Source organism: Equus przewalskii, chromosome 18 (assembly GCF_037783145.1).
Source record: "Equus przewalskii isolate Varuska chromosome 18, EquPr2, whole genome shotgun sequence".
Taxonomy (NCBI): domain Eukaryota; kingdom Metazoa; phylum Chordata; class Mammalia; order Perissodactyla; family Equidae; genus Equus; species Equus przewalskii.
The window spans coordinates 35199312-35210646 of record NC_091848.1 but is presented as its reverse complement, the minus strand read 5'-3'; the positions used below and the strand labels follow the sequence as shown (position 1 = coordinate 35210646).

At 50.1% G+C, this 11335-nt stretch overlaps 1 long non-coding RNA gene across 3 annotated transcripts; it reads right to left on the bottom strand.

Moving 5' to 3' along the window:
* Positions 1–4132: 4132 nt before the first annotated feature.
* On the bottom strand, positions 4133–9130 carry LOC103565761 (uncharacterized). Of its 3 annotated transcripts, none has more exons than XR_011529427.1 (6): positions 8975–9112; positions 6684–6836; positions 6487–6505; positions 6148–6302; positions 5276–5403; positions 4133–4649 (listed from the first exon to the last, which is right to left on the bottom strand). It is a non-coding gene; the product is annotated as an uncharacterized lncRNA (long non-coding RNA). The 3 variants fall into 3 exon arrangements; XR_011529428.1 differs by having other exon boundaries at positions 5286–5403; XR_011529426.1 differs by lacking the exons at positions 4133–4649; positions 5276–5403 and having other exon boundaries at positions 5955–6302; positions 8975–9130.
* Between the last annotated feature and the right edge of the window lie 2205 nt (positions 9131–11335).

Below are 11335 nucleotides of genomic sequence, written 5' to 3'. Positions count from 1 at the left end.
CACCCAACCCTGCCAACTTTTCCATAATGCAGGAGCAAGACCCCGCCTGCTCGCCATTTGCCTCACCAGTCAACAGGCAACCCTGGAGGCCGCTCTGGGCTGCACCGGACCTCCTTCCATTCATACCTGTTTCTTCCTCCCTCCCTCCCTTCTTTCCATTCACCTGGCTCCCAGACAGGCTGGATGCCTTTTCAGTGACAGTGTAAAAGTCCCATTGGTCACCTTTACCTTGCCGTAGATCAGCCCCCCACATTCACTTGGACACCTGCCACAGCCTCCTCCCTGGTCCCCTGCCTCCCACCTCTGCTCCTCCAGTTCTCCTCCACTTAGCTGGCAACTACGGAGTGTACTAAACCACAAACCTGGCCATCTCACTCCCCTGAAAGCTAGTCATGGCTCCCCAGAGCCTCCAAGATAAAGCACCAACTTCTGTGGAGAGCAAGCGAGTCCCTCAGGAGCTGGCCTTGCCCACTCCAGCGTCACATCTCACCCCCCCACTCCGTGCTTTGCTGTGCTGCTCCAGAGCCCACCAAGCCTTGTCTGCCTCTGGCTTTTGCACATACTTTTTCTTTGCCTGGGATGCTCTTCTACCCCCAGGTCCACGTGGGATATCTCCTACTCAGTCAAGTCTCAACCAGAAGCTGCTGCTTCTGGGAAGCCCTCTCTGATCTCCTCAGGCAGAGGCTGGCATTTCTTTTCCTGAGCTCCTGCAACAGCCGGCACTTTCCTCTCTTGGCGCTCTCCATTTGCTAATCCCATTCGCCTGTTGGGCTAGGCAACCTCTAATAGGATGGTTCTCAATGATCCCTATCTCTTGGTATTTCTCCTGCCTAATGCCCTCCCCTTGAGGGTGAGTTGGGCTCATTGACTCCCTTCTAATGACAAGAATATGGTAGAAGTTAAGGGATGTCACTTCTAAGATTGGTTACAAAAAGACTGTGGCTTCTGATTCAGTTCCTCCCTCTCTCTCCCCCTCACTCTGAAGGAAGCAAACCACCATTTTGGAGTAGTTCTTTGGAGGGGCTCATGTGGCAGGGACCAGATGTCTCTAGCCAACAGTCAGCAAGGACTTGAGATAAGTCAGCTGCCACATGAGTGACTGGCAAGCAAATGCTCCCCAGTCAAGCCTCTGAGGTGACTGCCGGCCCAGTCACCACTTGGTTGGTTTTGTCATGGGACACTCTGAGTTAGAGGCCCCTGGATAAATGCACCCAGATTCCTGACCTGTAGAAGCCGTGAGATAACAAATGTTTGTTGTTTTCAGCCTCTAACTTTTGGGGTAATTTGTTACATGGCAACAGATAACCAGTCCACCTCTTCTCCATTGGCCTTGGAGCTCCTTGGGGACTGACTCGGTCATCTTTAGATCTGCTGGAGCAGCTCTCTGGGGACAAGGAGAAGATCCTATAAGTTTTGAGGAAGCAAAACCAAACAAAAGCAGAATGACAGGTTTCATACAACGGATCCAGAATCAGAATGACACCAGGCTTCTCAACAGCTGCCCTGGAAGCGAGAACACAATGGCACAAGATCTTCAAAATACTGAGGGAAAATGATATCCAGCCTCCAGCAATTACGAGTGAGAGCGAAACATTTTTGAGAGGATCTCAAAAATTTACCTCCCATGAACCACTTTCTCAGGAAGCTGCTTGAGGATGTGCACTGTCAAAACAAGAGAGTAAACCAAGAAAGAAGAAGGAACAGGATCCAGAAACCAAGAGCCAATAAAAGAAGGAGCAAAGGGACTGTCTAGTTGATGGTGAGGGGAGACCCCAGGATAACAGCTGGGGCCAAGGCCTGGAGGGGGCTCTGTCCAGGCTGGAGCAGACGCGAGGCTCTGGGACAGGCTGTTCAGGAAGATGCAACTGACAAGCCACCTAAGGTTTTGAACATATTGACTGGAGATTTACACACACGAGGGAGATTTTGGGGTTGAATTAGTAGCAAATACATAGAATACTTAGCAAATGAAAAAAGTAGAACAATTATTAACTCTAGCAAAAACAAAGTGTTGTGCAGGAAGAGTAGTTGTAGTATCCTGCACGAGCTGTGAATAGAGTTTACAAAGTCGAAAATATAAATAGTGAATATTGATCCAAACAAAATTACAACATAATTAAATGAGGAGGAAGGGGGTTGGGAAGTGTGCTGTGTGGTGGGGACACAGAGAGTGAAAATGAGCTAAATCCTAATCTTTCACAGTGAGAAGTCAATAGGTAAAGAACAAGCTGAAAATGTTGTAAGTAATTGCCTCAGGAGTGGGAAATGGGGTCTGAGTTGCAAAAGACAGTTGTTCTACATAACAAGTCTTACAGAACTATGCAACTCATTAAACGATGTGCAAGTATAACTTTATTAAAAATTAAACTTAAAAATCTACCACGATTTCTACATACAGAAGGTGCCCAGCGGGGCTGGCCCGGTGGTGTAATGGTTAAGTTTGCGTGTTCTGCTTCGGCAGCGCGGGGGTCCACCAGTTCGCATCCTGGGCGTAGACCTACACACCACTCATCAGACCATGCTATGGCAGCATCCCAAATAGAAGAAGAACTAGAAGGACTTGCAACTAGGATATACAACTATGTACTGGGGCTTTGGGGAGAAAAAAAAGATGAAGATTGGCAACAGATGTTAGCTCAGGGCCAATCTTCCTCAAATATGAAAAAGGAAGTTTCTCAGTAAATGTTAACTATTACAGATCCTTCTGGATGACATTATCAGACAGCTTGCTATTCTTACAGGTGGGTGTGATGTCTTAGGACAGTTGATTGCAAATGACAAAGCCTCACCTCAAACTAGTAAAAGCATAAAAGGAGATTGTACTGTGTCATGTCACAAACAAGCTTCAGTCATGGCTGGATCCAGGTGTTCACAAGGTGCCAGTAGAGATCTTTCTGCCTCCATTTCTTGGCTCTATTTCCTGTGTTGACTTCATTCTCAAGCAGGTTCATCTCACTTGTTGGCAAGCTGGCCTCCAGCACCTCCAGGTTTCTATCCTACCAGCTTTGTGATCCTAATGAAAGGAGACAGTCTCTGCCTGGTAATTACGACAAAATGCCCAGGATAGTCACTCATTGATCTGGCTTGGGCCGTGTGCCCATCCCTGAACAGGTTGGTGTGGGCAAAGGGATAGAGCACTCTGAGGGGCTAAGTCTGAGTCATTTGCCCACCCCTGGAACCATGGACAAAGTGGGGGTGGAGTGGTCTCACAAAGGAAATCTGGGTGCTGTTATCAGAAAAAGAGAGAATTAATGCTGCCAAATCAACAGTGTCCCCTCTGCTGAAGAATGAGACTGCTGCTTGCCATCATCAGTGCAGGAGCCACTGGTTAGGAATCTTCTGGAACACTATACAATTGGCCTATTTCCTCTCCTTCATGAGAGCCATTCAGCACTTAAAGACATGTCCCAGGTTCCCATGTCTTCTCATCTCCAGGGGAAATAAGCCTAGATCCCCTGATTTCTTTCTTTCTTTCTTTCTTTTTCGTGAGAAAGATTGGCCCTGAGCTAACATCTGTGCCAATCTTCCTCGATTTTTTATGTGGGACACTGCCACAACATAGCTTGATGAGTGATGTGTAGGTCCATGCCTGGGATCTGAACCTGTGAACCCTGGGCTGCTGAAGCAGAGTGTGCAAACTTAACCACTACTCCTCAGGGCCACCCCCGACTCACCCCGATTTTCTTTGCATGACAGTTTCTGGACCCCTCACTTTCCTGGCTCTCTTTCCCTGGATGCTGAGTAGTGTCAAAACTCTAAAATGAGGTACTCAGAGCTGATTGAAGCTCCAGATGTGGCCTGACCAGCTCAGCGACCTACGGGGTGCTGGTCTCATTTCTCCTTGTCAGTGGAGCACCTTAAATGTGCACTAGCTTTTTTTAATGACTGCAATGCATTGTTGGCTCGTACTCAGCTGTGGCCAACACCTTTTATTATATGAGCTGTCATTAAGCCAGAGGTTCCCCATTCCACATTCATGCAGTTAGTTCTTTGAACCTAAATTAAAAACTTTGTCCTAGTTAAGTTTCAGTTTATAAAATGTGACCCATTATTGCAGTTCATTGAGATGTTTTTGAATATAGAGCCTGTCTTCAGTACTCACCATCTCTCCAGGTTTTGAATAATCCACGTATTTGATTGGCAGACACTCTCTTTATTTTTATCCAAGAGGATAATAAAATAAATTAGGGTCAAGGACGAAGCCCTCTGTCCCACTGCGCAAGCCCACAGGTCATGCCGGGATTGCCCAATCAGCCGTGGAGCAACCGGGCTGTGTTAGTTTCCTAGGGCCGCCAGAACACGTTGCCACACATGGGTGGCTTGAAACAACAAAAATTCATTCTCTCCCAGTTCTGGAGGCCAGAAGTCCTAAGTCAAGGTATCGGCTGGGCCACGCTCCCTCCAAAGACTCTAGGGAAGAATCCTTCCTGGCGTCTCCCTAACTGTTGTTGGTGGCCGGCAATCCTTGGCATCCTTGGCTTGTAGCTGCATCACTCCACGTCTGCCTCCATCTTCTCATGGCCTTCTTCTCTGTGTGTGTGTCTTCATTGTGTCTCTGTGCCCAAATTTCCCTCTTCTTATAAGGACGCCAGTCACTGGATTTAGGGCTCACCTTGATCCAGTAGGAGTTCGCCGTAACTAGATTACACCTGCAAAGACCCCATTTCCAAATAAGGTCACATTCGTAGGTACCGGGGTGAGGACTTGAACACATCTTTTTGGCGGACACAATTCAACCCACTAAACAAGCAGTATCAGTTTTCATCTCCCATGTCTCCTTCCTGACCTCCTGGCCCTGAAGAGCATCTCGCTCAGAAACCTGGCTGCAATCCAGGTGCCCACAGGATTCCGCATGCCCCGCCCCCAGCGTCAGTCAACCTGATCCACTAACCCAGTCTAGAGAGGTGGTTGCCACTTTTCAGAGCTTCTGACAGAATCTCCCCGTGAGGAGGAGGCCAGAGCCTCCCTGGTGTGGGGCGGGTGTAGGTGGAAGAGAGAGGCCATAGGGTGGCATGGTTAAGACCTCGGATTTGGGGACAAGACAGACCTGTGACTTTGGGCTGGCCTACTTAACCTTTCTTGCTGTCTCATTTTCTTCACTTGTAAAATGTGAGTAAAAAAATTTACCATCCTTGTGAGGATCAAATGACAGCCCAGGGTGGCAGCAGCTGTTGTCCTTGCTGCTGCTGCTGCTCCGGCCCTTAGCTGCCTGGGATCATTTGAATCTAGATCTGAACCCAGATCCCCAGCGTCCCCCGGAGGCGAGTTTCCTAACCTCACCAAACCTGGTTCAGGTTGCCCCGAGAAACCTCTCGGGGTGGTGGGAACTCTGAGGACACCCAGCACAGAGCTGGAGTCACTGGAAAGCCATCATAAGTGTTTGCTTCTTGCCCTTCCCTCCTCCTGTGAACAGAGGAAGTAACGTTAGTCTGACATGACCTGCTCTCAGTAGACTCAAGGCGGCTCCTTCGTGGCCACTCTCTTTTTTCTGTCCTTGGGGAGAGACATTGGATTTTATTTTGAGTCTGTCTTTATAGAGACTCTAAATTGTTTTTAAACACAAAATGCTACTTATAACTAGCATATGTATATCTCCGTCGACCAGGCCACTTAGTTCTTTGGGAAGCCCTCTGGAGTCACTATGTTTTTATGCCCATTTCACCCAGGCAATAACCAAAGGCAGGCAGTTAAAGAACGGCCCTACGGGCATGGAGTATCGAGGACTGGAGCAGGGCTTCGTTCTCCTCAAACTCTAACCCTATGCTTTGCCTTTACACCAACGGTTAGAGTTTTAAAAATAAGTTTAATTACATACATAAGTGAACTTTCTTTAAAAAATTAAAATATTACTGATAAATCTCAAGTTTCTTTCCCTGTCACCTTCACTCCCTCGTCTCCCTCTCCACTCCCCAGGGGTAACTACTCTTTAGGGTTTGATACATATGCTCCAGAACTTTTAAGAATGTAGACATTTCCATTCCTTTATTTATATGTACACCTACACAAAACGGATTGTATTGTTTCTGTGGAAATGTTTTCACATAGTTGGCATCCTGCACCACACGTGGTTTGGCAACTTGCACTTTTTTACTCCACAGCACATTTTGAGAGTCCTCCCTGTTTAAAACACATAAATCTGGTTTGTACCTTTGTTCCACTATCGATGCCATGCTTGACTGATCCCGCCCGGTCGAGAGCCCCGGGCACTTGCCCATTTCCCTCTGCTCCTGGGGGCTGGCGCCTTTGTTGAACAGGTGCTGAGCAGCCTTCCGGAAGCCTCCTGGACTCACAGACTTCCTCAGCTGGAAAGGCCAGAATCACGGGGAGTTCACTTTGAAAGCAGGGCCACCTGCAGACTCCAACTGTCTGGGTTCAAGATCAAGGACTTCCCCCAGGCCGCCTGCCCCCAGAGCAGGAAAAGTCCCCGCAGAGCCCCAGGAGCTTGCTGGGCCCTCAGTTCCTCCCTGCTGGGTCAGCCTTCCTCACCTCTGCCTGTCAAGAGGATCTGTTAACAGAAAAGGATAAAAAGAGAAGTAAAATAAACACGACAGATAGGCTATAGGTCATTGACTAAAATGGCAGCAATAAAACAAGAAAGACAAACAACTGGCTACAGTGTAAATACAAAAACAGAGAGAGATTAAACCTTTTTTGACTAGGCCTTGATCTAAATTAAGACTCACCAAGAACAAGGCCTGAGGCTGGAGGCGGGGAGCACTTCCCTGAGGGAGCACCTGGGCTGGGTTCCTCTTCAGCCGTAGTCCCTGTCAGGGCCCGTCTCAGTGGACTGCCAGCCCTGAACTTCTTCCCGGTCAGCGGCTACCCATTTGAACCACCTGCGAAGATTTAAAAGAAACAAACAATTTCCCAGTGGTTGGGGGTAAATCAGTTGCGGGCTGGGGAGCTGTGAATTAACACTACACTGATCTGAAGGGTGTGCCGATTTCCATGGTGTAAATGCTCCCGCCATGGCCCATTTTAAGATGCTAACGGTTTACCAACTGGCTTGCAAATTAATTTATTCAGTACTCAAGACTGTAGTTTCGAAATGGCATTACGTTTAGAAACTCTTTGTAGCTTTTCTCACTTTCTAAGAATTTCCAATACACACCATGATCACTGAAAAACAGCCAATCAAAATTCAATGTTATTTATAGCCAGATAATTTATAAAGCAACTTTCTTTCAAAAAGTTTACAGCAAAAACACACAGCCACAGCGGGCTGTGGGAGTGTATTACTATGTTCGATGTGATGCGCAGGAAGCTTCCAGAGGAAGTATGCCCAGGGCCTACAGAGGGAAGAGAAGAGGAGGGGAGTCCAGCTTGTGGGGAGGTGGAGAGAGAAGCACCTGCTGACCGCAGGACTAGCGTTCACAGAGCACTTTCAGAGGGAATGAAGGAAGCTGAGATTCCGAGAGGTAAAGCAACTTGCTCAAGGTCACACAGCCAGGTCTCCACTCAGGACAACTGAAACCAGAACTATGCCTCTTTCCAAAACATACTGGAGGCCCTCTAGTGAAATCTGAGAGCCAGGCTCAGGTCTGGAACCTTTAAAGGTGGGGTCCATCCTCCCTTCGCCCTTTTCTTAACCCTCAGCCATGCCCTGCAGGGCCGACCTGACCCACCACAGGTTGATCCCACCTGAGCCGTGAGTACCCAAGGGGTGGGGAGAGTCTGAGCCTGCAGCCTCTTGACACGCAGGAGAAAGGCTTAATTCCCCGTCTCTCTGCCATCCCCGGCAAGGCTCCCCAGGACGGGAGAGATGCAGGCGGGGTGGGGGGACAGGGGTAGGGAAGGCAGGAAAGCTGTCAGACTTTGTGCTGAGGGCTCGTGTGCTTTAGGACCCAGAGCTGCTGATCGTCAGGGCAGGCCCACACGGGAGGAGCTGCTCCTTGCAGCCCAGGTTGTATAAACTATGAAGTCGCCAGGCAAGGTGGCAGTTCTCCTGGAGAAAGCAGTCTCACAGGGAGGGGGGCCATTCTCCCCCCCCCAACCCCTGCAGTGAGCCATGCACCCAGGGGCTCCCTACAGCTCACCCCTTCAGTAGCAAAGCTACCGTCCCCCTTTCCTGCACTGGGGAGTGTTGAGCACAGTTACTCTCTCCAGTCTTAGCTACTCTGGCTGGCTCTGGGCCTGCTCTGGTAGAGGGGGCTGGGACGGGGGGTGTGGGGTGGGGTGTATCCCCAAATTGCACTCAGCGTGGCCTGGGAGTTCTGACCTCCAAGGTCAGCACTGAGGCTGAGAATCCTGGAAAGGCTGTGCTCTGTACTCTCCTTGGCATGTCTCCTCCGGCAGGCCAGCTCTGGCCATAGCTGGGAGGAAGGAAGGGCAGGCTCCCTGTCCGCTGGTGAGGGGTGCCCGGTCCCTGTGGCAGCCTCTCCTGTCTCTAAAATTATATGTGGATTAAGAACACTCCATCTGGCAAGAGCAGATGGAATCAGGCAGAGGCATAATCAGGACACTGGGTTTTAGGTCTGTGGCTCTCCATATATCAAGAAGACAAAAGTGAAAGACAAAGAGGCCAGGAGAGAGGTGTGTGACGTGGGGGGTTGTGTGTGTGGCGTTTATGTGTCATGTGATGTGGGGAGCAGACACTGACTCAGTGTGTGAGACAGGAAGGTGATTTTGCGGGGAGGAGATTAACCAAAAGAAATGGAAAATCGAGGTCAGCCTAGATGAGAGAACTGGAAAGTGGGGCAAACAGTGGGTGGTCAGAGAAAGCCAAGGACGCCCCCAAGGCTCCGAGAGCCCACAAAGGTCTGACAAAGTCTGAACAAGGAGAGGAGAGAAGCCTGCAGCAGGGAGTTGCTGGAGGGCCTAGGGGCATCCCTCCCACCGGAGACCAGCATTCAAGAGGGAGAGCAGAAGAAAGTGCCAGGGTCAGTGAAGAATAAACACGGCTTCAAGCAACAGAAAACCTGACTTGCAGGCACTTAAACAAATAGTGGTATCTTTGTCTCACATCATAAAATACCTGCAAGGGGGTGGGGGCTGGTGCTCAGCACTGCCACGGCTGGCATCTCTGTGCTTCTCTTGGCCTTTCCTGTGGAAATATAGTTACTGCACTTTCAAAGATCAGGAACTTTCTCAAAGCAGGAAGAGAAGGGAACTGTGCCAGGCAGCCTGTCCTAGGAGCGCTCCTTCCATTGAAGTCCCATTGGCCAGAGCTGGTCACATGGTCTCCCCAGCCGCGAGGCAGCCTGGAAAGCACAGGGCAGCCGGGACTGTGGCTCAGCCTTGCTGGCCACTCTGTTGCCCCAGGCAAAATCAGAGTTCTGTTAGCAAGGAAGAAGGGGAAATGGATGTCAGGGAGGCAACCAAGCCCAGAGGTGAGACCCTGAATGGCAAACATTTTTGATAAAGACTAAATTAATATTCCAATGTTGAGCTAAAAGTCTCCAGAAAGAGCGAGGTCCGGCTTTGGGAAGGGCCATTCAGGACCCCACAGCCTGGCGCCTTGCTGCAATCATGTCAATCATCACTAAATGTCTTAATTACTCTTCACAGCAACCCCGTGAGGTAGATGCTATTATTTCTCCCACACTGCAGACAGGAAAGGAGAGCTCCACCCTTCGCAGGAACACATCTGAGTCAAGATTTTTTAGGCTCTAATCCAGACACTCAGCTTTTTGGTCCTAAACTCTGCCTGCTCCTCACAGGAAGCTGGCCTGCCCCTCCTTCCTCGAGTTCCCGATCCCTGGCCCCTCTCCTTCCACCAGTAAGGAGTCAGACAGACCTGTCTTCAAATCCCCATTCTTCTCCTTGTTAGTGTGTGGCCTTGGGCAAGCTGCCTGGCTCTCTGCGCCTCCTCAACCTCAAGAGGTTGTTGGATTAAATAGGAGACGATGGATTCGAGTGCCCAGCAGGGTGCCGAGAAAGAGCAGGTGTTTGATGATATCGGTGACTTCTAGACGTGCAGCAATGTGGAAATTCAGCCACAGACCGTCTCTGGTTTTGCATAAACAAGATCACATTATTTCCCACATGCTTTCCTGACAAAACCTAACTCTTTATAATCAGGAGTCAAGAAGGTTTGTTTTCCTTTGCCATTAAAAAACTGACTTGGTCCGAAGTCTTCAGTAGTTACTTCAGCGAACATTTATCAAGCATCACCAAGTACCAGGCGGTCTGCTGCCAGGAGGCCTCGTCCTCGCCCTCTGGGAGCTTCCAGCCTAGCTGCAGAATGGCACGTGCTGGTAAATAACCCTAGAGCAAGGTGCGGCGCAGTGAGACAGCTCCTGTGAGAATTCAAAGTGTTGGGACTCCGGAGGTGGCAGAGGTTCTGGGTGTGACATGGTGTGGTCATTCCTTCCTTGGGGAGCAGCCCTCCAAGGCTGCCGTGGAAGAGGTGCTGCCAGGTCGCATGCCCACGCAGCTGGCCCTGGGTGCCGCCATTCTGTGACCCCCTCGCTGGCCCCTCAGATCCTGCGGGGAATGCAGCTGCTGCCTCTGGGAGATTCGAGCACGGCGTAGACCCTGTGGGAGATAGGCTGACAGGCCTCCTCCAAGCTAGTGACTGTGTGTCATGGCTCCCTACTTCCACCTGAGGAGAGTGAGTTCTGTCTGGTGAGAGTCACCAGGGCTGACTGTGGGTTTCCACAAGCTGAAATGGATGGCAATTTCCCCAGTGTGAGAAAGAGCCACCCTGGGATAGTCTTGAGGGGGTTGATAACAGCCTGTCCCTCAGTGTGTCTTCTGCCTCACCACAAGCCACCAGCAGAAGGTTCAGGGGCTAGGTGAAGGGGTGGGAACCACACTTTGCTAACAATCCCAAATAAGGGAGTTCCAAGGACCCTCTGGTCTCAGAGACAGGCGCCATGGACAGGAACCAAAATAAGATATATAATAAACTGTATTGTACACAGAAATATTTATGCTGGGCACCAGCATGAACGTGAGACATTGAGTGACATCCTTGGGCGGGTTGGGCCCTCCAGAGGTCACTTAGGCCATCTCTCTGCGTCTAACTATTTCAAAGCAAATGCAGAAAGTTCTGGGGTGTGGGGCATCACTGGACATCAATCGTCTGGGAAGCCACCTCGCAGGTCTGGCTGGAGATGTGCAGGGCTGACATTGCTGCTTCCCGCCTGCCGCTTCGCTGCCCGGTGACAACTTATTTTGACCTTCCTCAGAGCCTAAGAACGGATCTGTGCCAATGCCCCCGTTTGGTTGGAGGCCTCCATTTCTGTGCGCTGCCTTTGGGAGCAGATCTGACTGGGGGCAACTCAGCCCCACTTCTTCTACTTCGGCCCCACCGACCAGGCCAGAAAGATATAAGGCCAGACATGAGATTCTGCTGGCAGCGGTGCCAGAAGTCAGGAAGCTGTAATTGTGC